We start from the raw sequence: 18,897 nt of genomic DNA on the forward strand, positions 1-18,897 counted from the left end.
CACCCCCTTCCGTAGAGCAAAATCCTGAAGGTCGGGGTTGCGCACAAGTCGACCCCCTGCCGTAGAGCAAAATCCTGAAGTTCGGGGTCGCGCAAGGGTCGACATGGGTCGAGGTGGACTATCATGCGAAACCACTTTTTTCGGTCCCTACGGTGCCCCTAGATGATGAAAAGTACAATCCGAGGTTGATTACGAACACTTTTGTGCACCCCCTTCCGTAGAGCAAAATCCTGAAGGTCGGGGTCGCGCAAGTGTGCACCCCCTTCCGTAGAGCAAAATCCTGAAGGTCGGGGTTGCGCACAAGTAGACCCCCTTCCGTAGAGCAAAATCCTGAAGGTCGGGGTCGCGCAAGGGTCGACATGGGTCGAGGTGGACTATCATGCGAAACCACTTTTTTCGGTCCCTACGGTGCCCCTAGATGATGAAAAGTACAATCCGAGGTTGATTACGAACACTTTTGTGCACCCCCTTCCGTAGAGCAAAATCCTGAAGGTCGGGGTCGCGCAAGGGTCGACATGGGTCGAGGTGGACTATCATGCGAAACCACTTTTTTCGGTCCCTACGGTGCCCCTAGATGATGAAAAGTACAATCCGAGGTTGATTACGAACACTTTTGTGCACCCCCTTCCGTAAAGCAAAATCCTGAAGGTCGGGGTTGCGCACAAGTCGACCCCCTTCCGTAGAGCAAAATCCTGAAGGTCGGGGTCGCGCAAGGGTCGACATGGGTCGAGGTGGACTATCATGCGAAACCACTTTTTTCGGTCCCTACGGTGCCCCTAGATGATGAAAAGTACAATCCGAGGTTGATTACGAACACTTTTGTGCACCCCCTTCCGTAGAGCAAAATCCTGAAGGTTGGGGTTGCGCACAAGTAGACCCCCTTCCGTAGAGCAAAATCCTGAAGGTCGGGGTCGCGCAAGGGTCGACATGGGTCGAGGTGGACTATCATGCGAAACCACTTTTTTCGGTCCCTACGGTGCCCCTAGATGATGAAAAGTACAATCCGAGGTTGATTACGAACACTTTTGTGCACCCCCTTCCGTAGAGCAAAATCCTGAAGGTCGGGGTTGCGCACAAGTAGACCCCCTTCCGTAGAGCAAAATCCTGAAGGTCGGGGTCGCGCAAGGGTCGACATGGGTCGAGGTGGACTATCATGCGAAACCACTTTTTTCGGTCCCTACGGTGCCCCTAGATGATGAAAAGTACAATCCGAGGTTGATTACGAACACTTTTGTGCACCCCCTTCCGTAGAGCAAAATCCTGAAGGTCGGGGTCGCGCACAAGTCGACCCCCTTCCGTAGAGCAAAATCCTGAAGGTCGGGGTCGCGCAAGGGTCGACATGGGTCGAGGTGGACTATCATGCGAAACCACTTTTTTCGGTCCCTACGGTGCCCCTAGATGATGAAAAGTACAATCCGAGGTTGATTACGAACACTTTTGTGCACCCCCTTCCGTAGAGCAAAATCCTGAAGGTCGGGGTTGCGCACAAGTCGACCCCCTTCCGTAGAGCAAAATCCTGAAGGTCGGGGTCGCGCAAGGGTCGACATGGGTCGAGGTGGACTATCATGCGAAACCACTTTTTTCGGTCCCTACGGTGCCCCTAGATGATGAAAAGTACAATCCGAGGTTGATTACGAACACTTTTGTGCACCCCCTTCCGTAGAGCAAAATCCTGAAGGTCGGGGTCGCGCAAGGGTCGACATGGGTCGAGGTGGACTATCATGCGAAACCACTTTTTTCGGTCCCTACGGTGCCCCTAGATGATGAAAAGTACAATCCGAGGTTGATTACGAACACTTTTGTGCACCCCCTTCCGTAAAGCAAAATCCTGAAGGTCGGGGTTGCGCACAAGTCGACCCCCTTCCGTAGAGCAAAATCCTGAAGGTCGGGGTCGCGCAAGGGTCGACATGGGTCGAGGTGGACTATCATGCGAAACCACTTTTTTCGGTCCCTACGGTGCCCCTAGATGATGAAAAGTACAATCCGAGGTTGATTACGAACACTTTTGTGCACCCCCTTCCGTAGAGCAAAATCCTGAAGGTTGGGGTTGCGCACAAGTAGACCCCCTTCCGTAGAGCAAAATCCTGAAGGTCGGGGTCGCGCAAGGGTCGACATGGGTCGAGGTGGACTATCATGCGAAACCACTTTTTTCGGTCCCTACGGTGCCCCTAGATGATGAAAAGTACAATCCGAGGTTGATTACGAACACTTTTGTGCACCCCCTTCCGTAGAGCAAAATCCTGAAGGTCGGGGTCGCGCAAGGGTCGACATGGGTCGAGGTGGACTATCATGCGAAACCACTTTTTTCGGTCCCTACGGTGCCCCTAGATGATGAAAAGTACAATCCGAGGTTGACTACGAACACTTTTGTGCACCCCCTTCCGTAGAGCAAAATCCTGAAGGTCGGGGTTACGCACAAGTGTGCACCCCCTTCCGTAGAGCAAAATCCTGAAGGTCGGGGTCGCGCAAGGGTCGACATGGGTCGAGGTGGACTATCATGCGAAACCACTTTTTTCGGTCCCTACGGTGCCCCTAGATGATGAAAAGTACAATCCGAGGTTGATTACGAACACTTTTGTGCACCCCCTTCCGTAGAGCAAAATCCTGAAGGTCGGGGTTGCGCACAAGTGTGCACCCCCTTCCGTAGAGCAAAATCCTGAAGGTCGGGGTCGCGCAAGGGTCGACATGGGTCGAGGTGGACTATCATGCGAAACCACTTTTTTCGGTCCCTACGGTGCCCCTAGATGATGAAAAGTACAATCCGAGGTTGATTACGAACACTTTTGTGCACCCCCTTCCGTAGAGCAAAATCCTGAAGGTCGGGGTCGCGCAAGGGTCGACATGGGTCGAGGTGGACTATCATGCGAAACCACTTTTTTCGGTCCCTACGGTGCCCCTAGATGATGAAAAGTACAATCCGAGGTTGATTACGAACACTTTTGTGCACCCCCTTCCGTAGAGCAAAATCCTGAAGGTCGGGGTCGCGCAAGGGTCGACATGGGTCGAGGTGGACTATCATGCGAAACCACTTTTTTCGGTCCCTACGGTGCCCCTAGATGATGAAAAGTACAATCCGAGGTTGATTACGAACACTTTTGTGCACCCCCTTCCGTAGAGCAAAATCCTGAAGGTCGGGGTCGCGCAAGGGTCGACATGGGTCCAGGTGGACTATCATGCGAAACCACTTTTTTCGGTCCCTACGGTGCCCCTAGATGATGAAAAGTACAATCCGAGGTTGATTACGAACACTTTTGTGCACCCCCTTCCGTAGAGCAAAATCCTGAAGGTCGGGGTTGCGCACGAGTAGACCCCCTTCCGTAGAGCAAAATCCTGAAGGTCGGGGTCGCGCAAGGGTCGACATGGGTCGAGGTGGACTATCATGCGAAACCACTTTTTTCGGTCCCTACGGTGCCCCTAGATGATGAAAAGTACAATCCGAGGTTGATTACGAACACTTTTGTGCACCCCCTTCCGTAGAGCAAAATCCTGAAGGTCGGGGTTACGCACAAGTAGACCCCCTTCCGTAGAGCAAAATCCTGAAGGTCGGGGTCGCGCAAGGGTCGACATGGGTCGAGGTGGACTATCATGCGAAACCACTTTTTTCGGTCCCTACGGTGCCCCTAGATGATGAAAAGTACAATCCGAGGTTGATTACGAACACTTTTGTGCACCCCCTTCCGTAGAGCAAAATCCTGAAGGTCGGGGTTGCGCACAAGTGTGCACCCCCTTCCGTAGAGCAAAATCCTGAAGGTCGGGGTCGCGCAAGGGTCGACATGGGTCGAGGTGGACTATCATGCGAAACCACTTTTTTCGGTCCCTACGGTGCCCCTAGATGATGAAAAGTACAATCCGAGGTTGATTACGAACACTTTTGTGCACCCCCAAAAATGGCCAAAATCCTGAAGGTCGGGATCTCGGGGTGGTCGAGGCCCTCTGACGTGCACGAAAAACCGGTACCCACGCTGAGCTTCAGAATTTGGTCTCCAGAGACTAAGTCCCAACCGAAACTGGCAACCCACAAAAGTGTACCAAGGAGTGGTCGGATCGAGTTACAGTGTTCGAGAGTATTGACGAGGATGGTTATACGCAACTTTTTGCTCAAGGTGTCCAAGACCGTCAGACCCTTACTTACGGAGATATAAGACACGTGCGTGGTTGCTCGTGCCGAGCTTCAGAAATGTTGCTCCAGAGACTAAGTCCCAGAAAACCTTCGGACCCCAAAAACTCCCAGAAGGAGTCGTCGGATCGTTTCGCGATGTTCTAGTGAAATGTTCAGCTCGGCGGAATGCAACTTTTACCTAAAGGGGTCCAAGACCGTCAGACGCTTAGGTACGGAGATACGGGCATGGGTCGGTTTTCCCCATACAAAATACCCCATGGAAAACTGCAAAACCCAAAAACAGGTCGAAGGAGTGGTCGGATCGTTTCGTGGTGTTCTAGTGAAATGTTCCATTCGATAGAGCGCAACTTTTTGCTAAAGGTGTCCAAGACCGTCAGACCCTTACTTACGGAGATATAAGACACGTGCGTGGTTGCTCGTGCCGAGCTTCAGAAATGTTGCTCCAGAGACTAAGTCCCAGAAAACCTTCGGACCCCAAAAACTCCCAGAAGGAGTCGTCGGATCGTTCCGCGATGTTCTAGTGAAATGTTCAGCTCGACGGAATGCAACTTTTACCTCAAGGGGTCCAAGACCGTCAGACGCTTAGGTACGGAGATACGGGCATGGGTCGGTTTTCCCCATACAAAATACCCCATGGAAAACTGCAAAACCCCAAAACAGGTCGAAGGAGTGGTCGGATCGTTTCGTGGTGTTCTAGTGAAATGTTACATTCGATAGGGCGCAACTTTTTGCTAAAGGTGTCCAAGACCGTCAGACCCTTACTTACGGAGATATAAGACACGTGCGTGGTTGCTCGTGCCGAGCTTCAGAAATGTTGCTCCAGAGACTAAGTCCCAGAAAACCTTCCGACCCCAAAAACTCCCAGAAGGAGTCGTCGGATCGTTTCGCGATGTTCTAGTGAAATGTTCAGCTCGACGGAATGCAACTTTTACCTAAAGGGGTCCAAGACCGTCAGACGCTTAGGTACGGAGATACGGGCATGGGTCGGTTTTCCCCATACAAAATACCCCATGGAAAACTGCAAAACCCCAAAACAGGTCGAAGGAGTGGTCGGATCGTTTCGTGGTGTTCTAGTGAAATGTTCCATTTGATAGGGCGCAACTTTTTGCTAAAGGTGTCCAAGACCGTCAGACCCTTACTTACGGAGATATAAGACACGTGCGTGGTTGCTCGTGCCGAGCTTCAGAAATGTTGCTCCAGAGACTAAGTCCCAGAAAACCTTCGGACCCCAAAAACTCCCAGAAGGAGTCATCGGAGCGTTTCGCGATGTTCTAGTGAAATGTTCAGCTCGACGGAATGCAACTTTTACCTAAAGGGGTCCAAGACCGTCAGACGCTTAGGTACGGAGATACGGGCATGGGTCGGTTTTCCCCATACAAAATACCCCATGGAAAACTGCAAAACCCCAAAACAGGTCGAAGGAGTGGTCGGATCGTTTCGTGGTGTTCTAGTGAAATGTTCCATTCGATAGGGCGCAACTTTTTGCTAAAGGTGTCCAAGACCGTCAGACCCTTACTTACGGAGATATAAGACACGTGCGTGGTTGCTCGTGCCGAGCTTCAGAAATGTTGCTCCAGAGACTAAGTCCCAGAAAACCTTCGGACCCCAAAAACTCCCAGAAGGAGTCGTCGGATCGTTTCGCGATGTTCTAGTGAAATGTTCAGCTCGACGGAATGCAACTTTTACCTAAAGGGGTCCAAGACCGTCAGACGCTTAGGTACGGAGATACGGGCATGGGTCGGTTTTCCCCATACAAAATACCCCATGGAAAACTGCAAAACCCCAAAACAGGTCGAAGGAGTGGTCGGATCGTTTCGTGGTGTTCTAGTGAAATGTTCCATTCGATAGGGCGCAACTTTTTGCTAAAGGTGTCCAAGACCGTCAGACCCTTACTTACGGAGATATAAGACACGTGCGTGGTTGCTCGTGCCGAGCTTCAGAAATGTTGCTCCAGAGACTAAGTCCCAGAAAACCTTCCGACCCCAAAATCTCCCAGAAGGAGGCGTCGGATCGTTTCGCGATGTTCTAGTGAAATGTTCAGCTCGACGGAATGCAACTTTTACCTAAAGGTGTCCAAGACCGTCAGACGCTTAGGTACGGAGATACGGGCATGGGTCGGTTTTCCCCATACAAAATACCCCATGGAAAACTGCAAAACCCCAAAACAGGTCGAAGGAGTGGTCGGATCGTTTCGTGGTGTTCTAGTGAAATGTTCCATTCGATAGGGCGCAACTTTTTGCTAAAGGTGTCCAAGACCGTCAGACCCTTACTTACGGAGATATAAGACACGTGCGTGGTTGCTCGTGCCGAGCTTCAGAAATGTTGCTCCAGAGACTAAGTCCCAGAAAACCTTCGGACCCCAAAAACTCCCAGAAGGAGTCGTCGGATCGTTTCGCGATGTTCTAGTGAAATGTTCAGCTCGACGGAATGCAACTTTTACCTAATGGGGTCCAAGACCGTCAGACGCTTAGGTACGGAGATACGGGCATGGGTCGGTTTTCCCCATACAAAATACCCCATGGAAAACTGCAAAACCCAAAAACAGGTCGAAGGAGTGGTCGGATCGTTTCGTGGTGTTCTAGTGAAATGTTCCATTCGATAGGGCGCAACTTTTTGCTAAAGGTGTCCAAGACCGTCAGACCCTTACTTACGGAGATATAAGACACGTGCGTGGTTGCTCGTGCCGAGCTTCAGAAATGTTGCTCCAGAGACTAAGTCCCAGAAAACCTTCCGACCCCAAAAACTCCCAGAAGGAGTCGTCGGATCGTTTCGCGATGTTCAAGTGAAATGTTCAGCTCGACGGAATGCAACTTTTACCTTAAGGGGTCCAAGACCGTCAGACGCTTAGGTACGGAGATACGGGCATGGGTCGGTTTTCCCCATACAAAATACCCCATGGAAAACTGCAAAACCCCAAAACAGGTCGAAGGAGTGGTCGGATCGTTTCGTGGTGTTCTAGTGAAATGTTCCATTCGATAGGGCGCAACTTTTTGCTAAAGGTGTCCAAGACCGTCAGACCCTTACTTACGGAGATATAAGACACGTGCGTGGTTGCTCGTGCCGAGCTTCAGAAATGTTGCTCCAGAGACTAAGTCCCAGAAAACCTTCGGACCCCAAAAACTCCCAGAAGGAGTCGTCGGATCGTTTCGCGATGTTCTAGTGAAATGTTCAGCTCGACGGAATGCAACTTTTACCTAAAGGGGTCCAAGACCGTCAGACGCTTAGGTACGGAGATACGGGCATGGGTCGGTTTTCCCCATACAAAATACCCCATGGAAAACTGCAAAACCCCAAAACAGGTCGAAGGAGTGGTCGGATCGTTTCGTGGTGTTCTAGTGAAATGTTCCATTCGATAGGGCGCAACTTTTTGCTAAGGGTGTCCAAGACCGTCAGACACTTACTTACGGAGATATAAGACACGTGCGTGGTTGCTCGTGCCGAGCTTCAGAAATGTTGCTCCAGAGACTAAGTCCCAGAAAACCTTCGGACCCCAAAAACTCCCAGAAGGAGTCGTCGGATCGTTTCGCGATGTTCTAGTGAAATGTTCAGCTCGACGGAATGCAACTTTTACCTAAAGGGGTCCAAGACCGTCAGACGCTTAGGTACGGAGATACGGGCATGGGTCGGTTTTCCCCATACAAAATACCCCATGGAAAACTGCAAAACCCAAAAACAGGTCGAAGGAGTGGTCGGATCGTTTCGTGGTGTTCTAGTGAAATGTTCCATTCGATAGGGCGCAACTTTTTGCTAAGGGTGTCCAAGACCGTCAGACACTTACTTACGGAGATATAAGACACGTGCGTGGTTGCTCGTGCCGAGCTTCAGAAATGTTGCTCCAGAGACTAAGTCCCAGAAAACCTTCGGACCCCAAAAACTCCCAGAAGGAGTCGTCGGATCGTTTCGCGATGTTCTAGTGAAATGTTCAGCTCGACGGAATGCAACTTTTACCTAAAGGGGTCCAAGACCGTCAGACGCTTAGGTACGGAGATACGGGCATGGGTCGGTTTTCCCCATACAAAATACCCCATGGAAAACTGCAAAACCCCAAAACAGGTCGAAGGAGTGGTCGGATCGTTTCGTGGTGTTCTAGTGAAATGTTCCATTCGATAGGGCGCAACTTTTTGCTAAAGGTGTCCAAGACCGTCAGACCCTTACTTACGGAGATATAAGACACGTGCGTGGTTGCTCGTGCCGAGCTTCAGAAATGTTGCTCCAGAGACTAAGTCCCAGAAAACCTTCGGACCCCAAAAACTCCCAGAAGGAGTCGTCGGATCGTTTCGCGATGTTCTAGTGAAATGTTCAGCTCGACGGAATGCAACTTTTACCTAAAGGGGTCCAAGACCGTCAGACGCTTAGGTACGGAGATACGGGCATGGGTCGGTTTTCCCCATACAAAATACCCCATGGAAAACTGCAAAACCCCAAAACAGGTCGAAGGAGTGGTCGGATCGTTTCGTGGTGTTCTAGTGAAATGTTCCATTCGATAGGGCGCAACTTTTTGCTAAAGGTGTCCAAGACCGTCAGACCCTTACTTACGGAGATATAAGACACGTGCGTGGTTGCTCGTGCCGAGCTTCAGAAATGTTGCTCCAGAGACTAAGTCCCAGAAAACCTTCCGACCCCAAAATCTCCCAGAAGGAGGCGTCGGATCGTTTCGCGATGTTCTAGTGAAATGTTCAGCTCGACGGAATGCAACTTTTACCTAAAGGTGTCCAAGACCGTCAGACGCTTAGGTACGGAGATACGGGCATGGGTCGGTTTTCCCCATACAAAATACCCCATGGAAAACTGCAAAACCCCAAAACAGGTCGAAGGAGTGGTCGGATCGTTTCGTGGTGTTCTAGTGAAATGTTCCATTCGATAGGGCGCAACTTTTTGCTAAAGGTGTCCAAGACCGTCAGACCCTTACTTACGGAGATATAAGACACGTGCGTGGTTGCTCGTGCCGAGCTTCAGAAATGTTGCTCCAGAGACTAAGTCCCAGAAAACCTTCGGACCCCAAAAACTCCCAGAAGGAGTCGTCGGATCGTTTCGCGATGTTCTAGTGAAATGTTCAGCTCGACGGAATGCAACTTTTACCTAAAGGGGTCCAAGACCGTCAGACGCTTAGGTACGGAGATACGGGCATGGGTCGGTTTTCCCCATACAAAATACCCCATGGAAAACTGCAAAACCCCAAAACAGGTCGAAGGAGTGGTCGGATCGTTTCGTGGTGTTCTAGTGAAATGTTCCATTCGATAGGGCGCAACTTTTTGCTAAGGGTGTCCAAGACCGTCAGACACTTACTTACGGAGATATAAGACACGTGCGTGGTTGCTCGTGCCGAGCTTCAGAAATGTTGCTCCAGAGACTAAGTCCCAGAAAACCTTCGGACCCCAAAAACTCCCAGAAGGAGTCGTCGGATCGTTTCGCGATGTTCTAGTGAAATGTTCAGCTCGACGGAATGCAACTTTTACCTAAAGGGGTCCAAGACCGTCAGACGCTTAGGTACGGAGATACGGGCATGGGTCGGTTTTCCCCATACAAAATACCCCATGGAAAACTGCAAAACCCCAAAACAGGTCGAAGGAGTGGTCGGATCGTTTCGTGGTGTTCTAGTGAAATGTTCCATTCGATAGGGCGCAACTTTTTGCTAAAGGTGTCCAAGACCGTCAGACCCTTACTTACGGAGATATAAGACACGTGCGTGGTTGCTCGTGCCGAGCTTCAGAAATGTTGCTCCAGAGACTAAGTCCCAGAAAACCTTCGGACCCCAAAAACTCCCAGAAGGAGTCGTCGGATCGTTTCGCGATGTTCTAGTGAAATGTTCAGCTCGACGGAATGCAACTTTTACCTAAAGGGGTCCAAGACCGTCAGACGCTTAGGTACGGAGATACGGGCATGGGTCGGTTTTCCCCATACAAAATACCCCATGGAAAACTGCAAAACCCCAAAACAGGTCGAAGGAGTGGTCGGATCGTTTCGTGGTGTTCTACTGACTTTTTAGGCTTACCGAGACACAACTTTCCGCAGAAGGGTGCAAAACTGTCAGACTCATAGTTTCGGAGATACAAGCATGGGTCATGTTTGCTCGTGCCGAGCTTCAGAATTTTCCATGGCCAAAAAGCCCTAGAATTTGACATTTCACTATTATAGGGAGGTATGGTTGTACTGAGTCGTCATAGAAAGTTTAGCCTCCTCATGTAAACTGACGATTCGATATCAGGGAGGTCGGGAGTTGTCGAAAAGAGACCCTAGGACCTAATACTAGACTCATGTAGTGGCAAGGTGTTTCGGCCCGTGGGTGACGGTTGTATGAAATTTGGGTGACGGCAACTACGACTGGTTCTGGTACCGGGAAGGTGTGTCCTGGTGTCCGGAGGCGTTTTAACGGTAGCTGGGCGGTCGGAACGGTGACCTAGGGTGGTTTTGGGTGAAATCAAGTACCTCCACCGATGGTCAACCAGAGGCTAGTGGTACATGGAAAACACCCTGGGAAGATGTCCCAGGGCTCGGAGTAGCAGTGATAAGGGATGCCGCTGTCTCTAGGTCGCGGAACCACTGTGCTTGCCTGCAACACAGTCCTAGGGAGAGCGGCCGAAAGGTTCCGCACGGTGACTTGCACCCACCGGGAAAGGGGTCAAGTAGCCAAGAGGTGTCCAACCAAGGGTTAGTGGTACATGGAAAACACCCTGGGAAGGTGTCCCAGGGCTCGGAGTAGAGTGACTTGCACCCACCGGGAAAGGGGTCAAGTAGCCAAGAGGTGTCCAACCAAGGGTTAGTGGTACATGGAAAACACCCTGGGAAGGTGTCCCAGGGCTCGGAGTAGAGTGACTTGCACCCACCGGGAAAGGGGTCAAGTAGCCAAGAGGTGTCAGAACTCGTAGATCTTGAGGAGACGGTGCTTAGCACCTGCACGTTGTTACTGCTTGAGTGTTGTACGGCCATCCAACCTGGGTGGGAAGTACCGCGGTACCGGGTATACCCCGATCTCGCATCAAACGGTGAAACAAACAATACTAGTTGAGCTCGGCGTAATGTAGAGATGAGCGATGAACCAAACACGGAGAGTGCATAGGACCCGGAACGGTTAAAGGTTCCGCCGGTTCATGAGGAGGCGAAGCTAAGATGAGTCGGGAACGAACAAGGGGCCCGCCAGAGTGTCAGCTGGCGCGCTTCCGAGAGCTCCGCACGAGGTGCACGTGTGGAGCCGGGTGCCTGCGTCCAAGGAGAGAAGGGCGCAAGCAGCTAGGAGGCGGATCGGATCATGCCATCGAGAGTGCGAGTTGGCACAACGAGGTGACGTTGGTGCCTTCATCCGGGTGTTTACGGGCATAGAATCCAGATCAAGTTGTCCCATCGTTGGCGTAGTTGAATCGGGTGGTCCCCGGGGCTTTGCCCTAGGGACCGGTACACGGATAGAGAGAGAGAGTGAGAGAATTCTGGTTGATCCTACCAGTGATATACGCTTGTCTCAAAGGTTAAGCCATGCATGTCTAAGTACGAACTTCGTTGAAAGTGAAACCGCATAAGGCTCAGTATAACAGCTATAATTCACAAGATCATCCCCCCATCAGTTAGTTGGATAACTGTGGAAAAGCCAGAGCTAATACATGCAACATGCCGGGACCGACCCGCCTCGCGCGGGGAGGAACCGGTGCACTTATTAGTGAAACCAACCGCCCTCCGGGTGGCTTGAGTTGAAGTCTGGATAAGGATGCCGATCGTATGGTCGCTTGCGACCGACGACAGATCTTTCAAATGTCTGCCCTATCAACTATTGATGGTAGTGTAGAGGACTACCATGGTTGCGACGGGTAACGGGGAATCAGGGTTCGATTCCGGAGAGGGAGCCTGAGAAATGGCTACCACATCCAAGGAAGGCAGCAGGCGCGTAAATTACCCAATCCCGGCACGGGGAGGTAGTGACGAGAAATAACAATATGGACCTCTTTAACGATGGTCCATAATTGGAATGAGTTGAGCATAAATCCTTCAGCAAGGATCCAGTGGAGGGCAAGTCTGGTGCCAGCAGCCGCGGTAATTCCAGCTCCACTAGCGTATATTAAAGTTGTTGCGGTTAAAACGTTCGAAGTTGATTCTCCGTCCAGACTCGCGACCGCCGCGGGCACCCGGTTACCCGGGGCCGTCCGTGTGCGCGTCCGCGGCTGCGACTCACAATGGTGTGCCTGGGGCGGTACTCCGTGGCGGGTCAGTCGGGTAGCTAGTGGCATCCGCCGCCTCCCGGCGACCCAGCTCATGGTGCCCAGGGTGCTCGCGTTTACCTTGAACAAATTAGAGTGCTCACAGCAGGCTAGTACAAAGGCGTCCGGCCCTCCGGGTCGGCGTTGGCCGAGAATAATCTTGCATGGAATAATGGAACATGACCTCGGTCTTAGTCTTTCGTTGGTTTGTCTCCGGACCAAGAGGTAATGATTAACAGAAGTAGTTGGGGGCATTGGTATTACGGCGCGAGAGGTGAAATTCGTAGACCGTCGTAGGACCGACTGAAGCGAAAGCGTTTGCCATGGATGCTTTCATTAATCAAGAACGAAAGTTAGAGGATCGAAGGCGATTAGATACCGCCCTAGTTCTAACCGTAAACGATGCCAATTAGCAGTTGGGAGACGCTACCTTTAACTCGGTGCTCTCAGTCGCTTCCGGGAAACCAAAATCGGGTTCCGGGGGAAGTATGGTTGCAAAATTGAAACTTAAAGGAATTGACGGAAGGGCACCACCAGAAGTGGAGCTTGCGAGTCGCGAGTGAGACCTCAACCAGAGCAGACGTGCCTCCGCGTCACTCTGTGGTAAGAGAAAATTTCTGTGAGTAAAATCGAGAAAAGTGATGAAATTCTGGCGTAAAAGTGTAGTAGAAGTGCTTTTTAAAGCAATTTCGGTGAAAATCTGGTGAAAAACGGGCGGAAAACTGCAAATTTCCACGGTAAAAGTGTGGCGTCATCGTGGCGTCATCCCGCCCATACAATTGTATGGGGAAATTTTGTGGCCGAAAAAAGACACCAAACTCCATGATTTTGGCGGATTTTCTGTGAGATAAACAATAAACAGTGGATACATTATCGTTTTCTGTAAGAAAACAGTGGAAAAACTAGTGGAAAACTGTGAAAAACAGTGAAAAAGGAGTTTCATATGAGTGAAAACTGCAATAAAGTGCTGTAAAATACCTCGTGGTCGGTCTGACAGGTCTAATGTCAGAGTGACAACTGCGGTAAAAGTGCAGTAAAATACCGCGTGGGCAGTCTGACAGGTCTAATGTCAGAGTGATAACTGCGATAAAAGTGCAGTAAAATACCGCTTGGGCAATCTGACAGGTCTAATGTCAGAGCGATTACTGCGGTAAAAGTGCAGTAAAATACCGCTTGGGCAGTCTGACAGGTCTAATGTCAGGGCGAGAGCTGCAATAATAATTGCTATAAATATCGTGTGGACAATTTGACATGTCATGTGTCAGAGCGAAAAGTGGGCGAAAGTTGCTATAAAATAAAGTGCTAGAAAAAACTGCTTGACTTTTACGACAGCTGGAAAAACTGCGCGAATATTTAGACAGTTCGTCTGTCAGAGTGATAATGGGCCAATCCCATTAAAGAACAACATGGAGCTGTTACGAAGATCCCGGCGGCTTGGGTCGGTGGAGGCGAGGGAGGAGGTGAATTCCCCGCTTTCCCCTTCTCATCAAATAGCAAAGTCGCCGAAGGTAGTACTGGAGCGACTGCCAGTAATACCTGAGGAGGCTGTAGAGACAGTGGCGGTTGATAAAACACCGCCAGCAGGAATGGAGGACCTTATGAAGCAGATCCGAAACCTGAGCGAGTCGGTCCGCTCGCTGACGGTGCAGGTGGAAGAGCTGCGAAAAGAGAACGCCGCTCTGCATAAAAACAACAATGAGCTGAAGGCTGCAATGGCTGCAAAGGCCACCCCACAGGCGCCAAAACCTGTGGTGGCCGAAAAGCAGCCACAAGCAGAAGTGTTTCAACAGCCGCCGACCGATGCGGGTGACTGGCAGGAGGTGGCCAGTAAAAAGAAACAGAAGAAAAAGAAGAAGGCTGCGGTGACGCCAGCACCAGCAGCGGTGGTACCACCGGTGGTGGGAGGAAGCCATACCCTCCCACCTAAGAAAACAACCCCCCCTGGACAGTGGGTGAAGCCTGTCCAGGAGGAATGGAGAAAGAAAAAGCCAGTGAAGGGTCGAGAGAGTCGACCAGCGGCTCTAAGAGTAATCCCGGCGGAAGACGCCAGCTGGGAGGAGGTGTTCCGCTTGGCACGGCTGAATACCTCCTTAGCGGAGGTACGTACTGAGGTAGTCCGTACGGAGCGTACCCGGAGAGATCATCTGATCCTCCGGCTGAAGCAGAGCGCAGATGGCCCTCGAATGCGCGATCAGGTGTCAAAGGCCATTGGGTCACGCGGAGTGACCAGCCTTATCGCCGAGATGGCGTACATCACGGCGAACAACGTGGATCCGCTGGCGACGCCGGAGGAGGTGGCCGCTGAGATCAAATCTCAGTATGGTGTGGCCATCCCTCCCGAGAGTATCTCGCTACATGCGTACCCGAACGGCCTGCAGAGGTGCAGAGCACGGGTGCTGTGCAGTGAAGCCACGTTGCTGGACGGCAAGAAGCTCCGAGTCGGCTTCTGCCTCTCCACCGTGAAGGTAGTAGAGGAACTGAAGCGGAGTGCTCAAAGGTGCTTCCGGTGCCACGAGATCGGGCACCGATCCTTTGAGTGCAAAGGAACCGACAGATCGAATCGCTGTTTCCGCTGCGGTAACGAGGGCCATCGCGCAAGGGGCTGCAAGGCTCCGGCGTGCTGTGGAGTGTGCGGATTGGCACACCAGACCGGTGATCGGTCTTGTCGAGGAGCTCAGACTACACGTTCACACGTGTAATGCAGCTGAACTGCCAGCGACGCGCCGTCTCCCAAGACCTTGCGATCCAGCATGCGCGTGAGGATCGGGCGGACGTTGTCCTCCTGTCCGATCCGCATCGCGTGCCCACGAACAACGGGAACTGGATCGCAGATGAGTCTGGGAGTGTCGCAATTATAGCGACAGGTAGGTCGCCAGTTCAGAGAGTGCTAGCGACTGGAGTGCCGTGGGTGGCAGCAGCCGTCATTGACGGCGTGCTCTTCATCTGCTGCTACGTTCGGCCTCTAGTCAACGTTGAGCGCTTTGTGCAGGTGCTGGAAGCCGTTGAAATGGTGGCAATGGGTCACCAGCGAATCGTCCTCGCTGGAGACTTCAACGCCAGCCATGAAGAGTGGGGCAGCCCTCGCTCGTCCGCCAAGGGCGAGGAGCTGCTGCTGACCTGCGAACGGCTAGGCTTGAAGGTGCTCAATCGCGGCGACACACCCACCTTCGTAGGGAACGGGGTTGCCAGCGAGAGCATAGTCGACGTATCCTTCGCCAGCCATGCCATCGCTGGTCCGGGCGATTGGGCGGTCAGCAGCCGGCCCACTCTGAGTGACCATCGAGCGGTTTGCTTCACCATCAGCGAAGCTAACAACAGCAACCGCGAGCATCATGCACGGAGCGCGACAACAGAACACCGAGACCGATCACGGAACATCATGAGGTGGATGATCACCAGGTTCAGCCCGAACATCTTCGCTGAACTGTTGGTTGATCTCCGCCTTGATGAAATGGCGAAGGATGTGAAAGGGCTGATGAAGACCCTACGCGAGGCATGTAACGCCACAATGCCGAGGCAGCAGCCGGGCCTGGGAGCCAACCGCTCGGCCTTTTGGTGGAACCCTCAGCTGGCGGAGCTGAGGACTGCCTGTCAACGAGCCAGGGAAGCAGTGCAACAGGCAAGGGATCCGGAGCAGCGTGCTTGCCGAATGAACATGGCGCGCGTCGTGGAGCGCCAGTTCGAAGCGGAAATCCGGGCAAGCAAGCGTCGCTGCTTCCAGGATCTTATCAACGAGGCAGAGAGCAACATCTTCGGAGCCGGCTACAGGGTCGTGATGACTCGCTTGAGGGGAAGTCGAACACCGCCAGAGCGGGACCCTCAAGTGCTCGGCACCATCGTGGCGGAGCTGTTCCCCGAACACCCTGCGATGGAGTGGCCGGAACCATCACCGACGGCGGCGTCGACCATCCGCCCCGTCTCCGAGGACGAGCTGTTGGAAATCGCTGCTTCACTGAACCCGCGAAAGGCCCCGGGCATCGACGGGATTCCTAATGGCGCATTGACGGTGGCCATTCGGACGAGTCCTGGTACGTTTTGCCGGATATACCAGGACCTCATCGACAGAGCAGAATTCCCGGCGCAGTGGAAGCGCCAACGGTTGGTGCTATTGGCGAAACCGGGCAAACCACCGGGCCTGCCGTCATCATATAGGCCCCTATGCATGCTCGACACTGCCGCTAAAGTGTTTGAGCGCATAGTACTGAATCGGCTCAACGAGCACTTGGAGCAGGCCAACGCTCCCCGTCTCTCCCCCGCACAGTACGGTTTCCGTAGGGGGAGATCGACAGTGCAAGCCATTCAGGAGGTGGTGGCCCGAGGACAACGCGCCATGGCCTTTGGAAGAACCAACCGTCGGGATAAACGATGCCTCATGGTGGTAGCCTTGGACGTTGCCAACGCCTTCAACAGCGCCAGTTGGACGGCGATTGGACAATGCCTGAAGGAGAAGCTGGTGCCGCAGCCGCTGCAGAGGCTCCTTCGGAGCTACTTCACCGGCCGCGTGCTGTGGTACGAGACCAGCAGGGGCATCGTTGCTCGTGACGTATCCGCAGGAGTGCCGCAGGGGTCGATCCTGGGACCGACCCTCTGGAACGTGCTGTACGATGGTGTGTTGGGCTTGGAGCTGCCGCCGGGCGTCGACATCATCGGGTACGCGGACGACATCGTCTTGACGGCTCCGGGTTGTACTCCCAGAGAGGCCGCTGCAGAGGCCGAAAAGGCTGTACTGATCATCAACCAGTGGATGGAGCGTCACCACCTCAAGCTCTCCGCCGGTAAAACGGAGATGGTAATGATCAGCAGCCTCCGTCAGGGACACCCGCGTATTCCGGTAGACATCTGCGGCACAATCGTCGAGTCGTCAAGGACCATCCGCTACCTCGGCGTCACGCTGGAGGATCACCTAAGCTGGAAACAGCACGTCGAGGCCGTGTCGCAAAAGGCTCTCCGTGTTGCGAAAGCAGTAACTGCATTGATGCAGAACCACGGTGGTCCCAAGCCAGCTCAACGACGACTGCTCGCGGGTGTAGTGTCATCGGTCATCCGGTATGCGGCTCCAGTATGGCACAGCGCGACAAGCCTGCAGGCGTGTGCCAGGCTTCTCCAGCGATCGCAGCGGATCCCTGCGATTCGGACGGCCTGTGCATTTCGAACCGTCAGCCACAGCGTGGCAACAATCCTGGCCGGACTCATTCCCATCGGCTTGCTGGTGGAGGAGGACGCCAGGATTTATGAGCGGCTGCATGCCATCGATCGCGCCCCTTCTACGGATGCCATCCGCAAGGAGGAGCGGCGTGCGACGATGTGCGCCTGGCAGCGCTCATGGGACGCGGTGGCGGAAGGGCAGGCCCAGCGACAACAGCGGCAGAACACCGAAGAGTCTTCAGCAGAGCAGCGCGACGACGACGATGAACACCAGGAGGGCGACGACGACGGCGAGGACCATCATCACCGGTCGGCCAGCCGTTTCATCCGCTGGACGCATAGGGTGTTGCCGCAGATAGCACCCTGGCAGGAAAGGAACCACGGACAAGTGACGTTCGCGCTGGCGCAGGTGCTCTCGGGACACGGATTTTTCCGGGAGTACCTCAGCGCAATGCGGTTCACTTCGTCCCCTGACTGCCCCCAGTGTCTGGCGGTGGAGGAGACGGTCGGTCACGTCCTCTTTGAGTGTCCTCGGTTTGAACACGTGCGAGCGCTTCATCTAACGGCGGCGGACGGAGAACCCTTGGAAGCGGAGACCCTGGTGGGTCACATGTTGCAGAGCCCGTCAAACTGGAGCAGCGTCTGCGAAGCCTGCAGCCTCATCACGGAGGAACTGCGGGAGACCTGGCAGCGGTCCAGCCTGGCGGAGCGGAATGCGGCACTTGATGACTCCCGAACAGCGCACGAGGAACTGGTCGAACGGCGGCGTGAGCGGCGCAACGCTCAGCAACGTGCCAGACGACTGGTTTTGAACGAGCTCCGGACAGTGCACCCGGTGTCGCAGCGAGAGGCGCAGATTCTGCAGGATCGGCGTCGCGAGCGGCAGCGTCGGGACAACGAAAGGCGGCGAAGGATGCGGATGGTCCGCAATCCCGGCTCTCCTCTGCTGGTGCGTTACAGCAGAGCGATGACGCCGCCTTCGCCGTCCACCGTGGCACGGAGGGCGGAATTAGCGAGACAACGACGGAACGAGCGGCAACGCGCGTATCGTCGCGAGGTTCGGGCCCAGCGGCAGCAGTCACTGGACGGCACTGGAGAAATGATGACATCTGCGGAGGAGGCAGCGGCAAGCGCTGCAGAGTTCTCCGGACGTTGAAAGTTGCTGGTTACGCCGTGGCGTAATCTGCAGAAAGGGGGAACATTATTGAAAGAAAATGAAGCGAATGAGAAATGAGTTTACATTGTGATTTCAAACAGAACTATAAATCCGAGAAGCATATCCCTCGCGGGGAAACAGCTTCTCGGAACGCGAAGGTTTAAATTATGTATACATTATATCAATAAACCGACTTTGTAACAAAAAAAAAGAAGTGGAGCTTGCGGCTTAATTTGACTCAACACGGGAAAACTTACCAGGTCCGAACTTATCGAGGTAAGACAGATTAAGAG

This window comes from Anopheles nili, assembly GCF_943737925.1.
Source record: "Anopheles nili chromosome X unlocalized genomic scaffold, idAnoNiliSN_F5_01 X_unloc_17, whole genome shotgun sequence".
In the NCBI taxonomy this organism is placed as follows: Eukaryota; Metazoa; Arthropoda; class Insecta; order Diptera; family Culicidae; genus Anopheles; species Anopheles nili.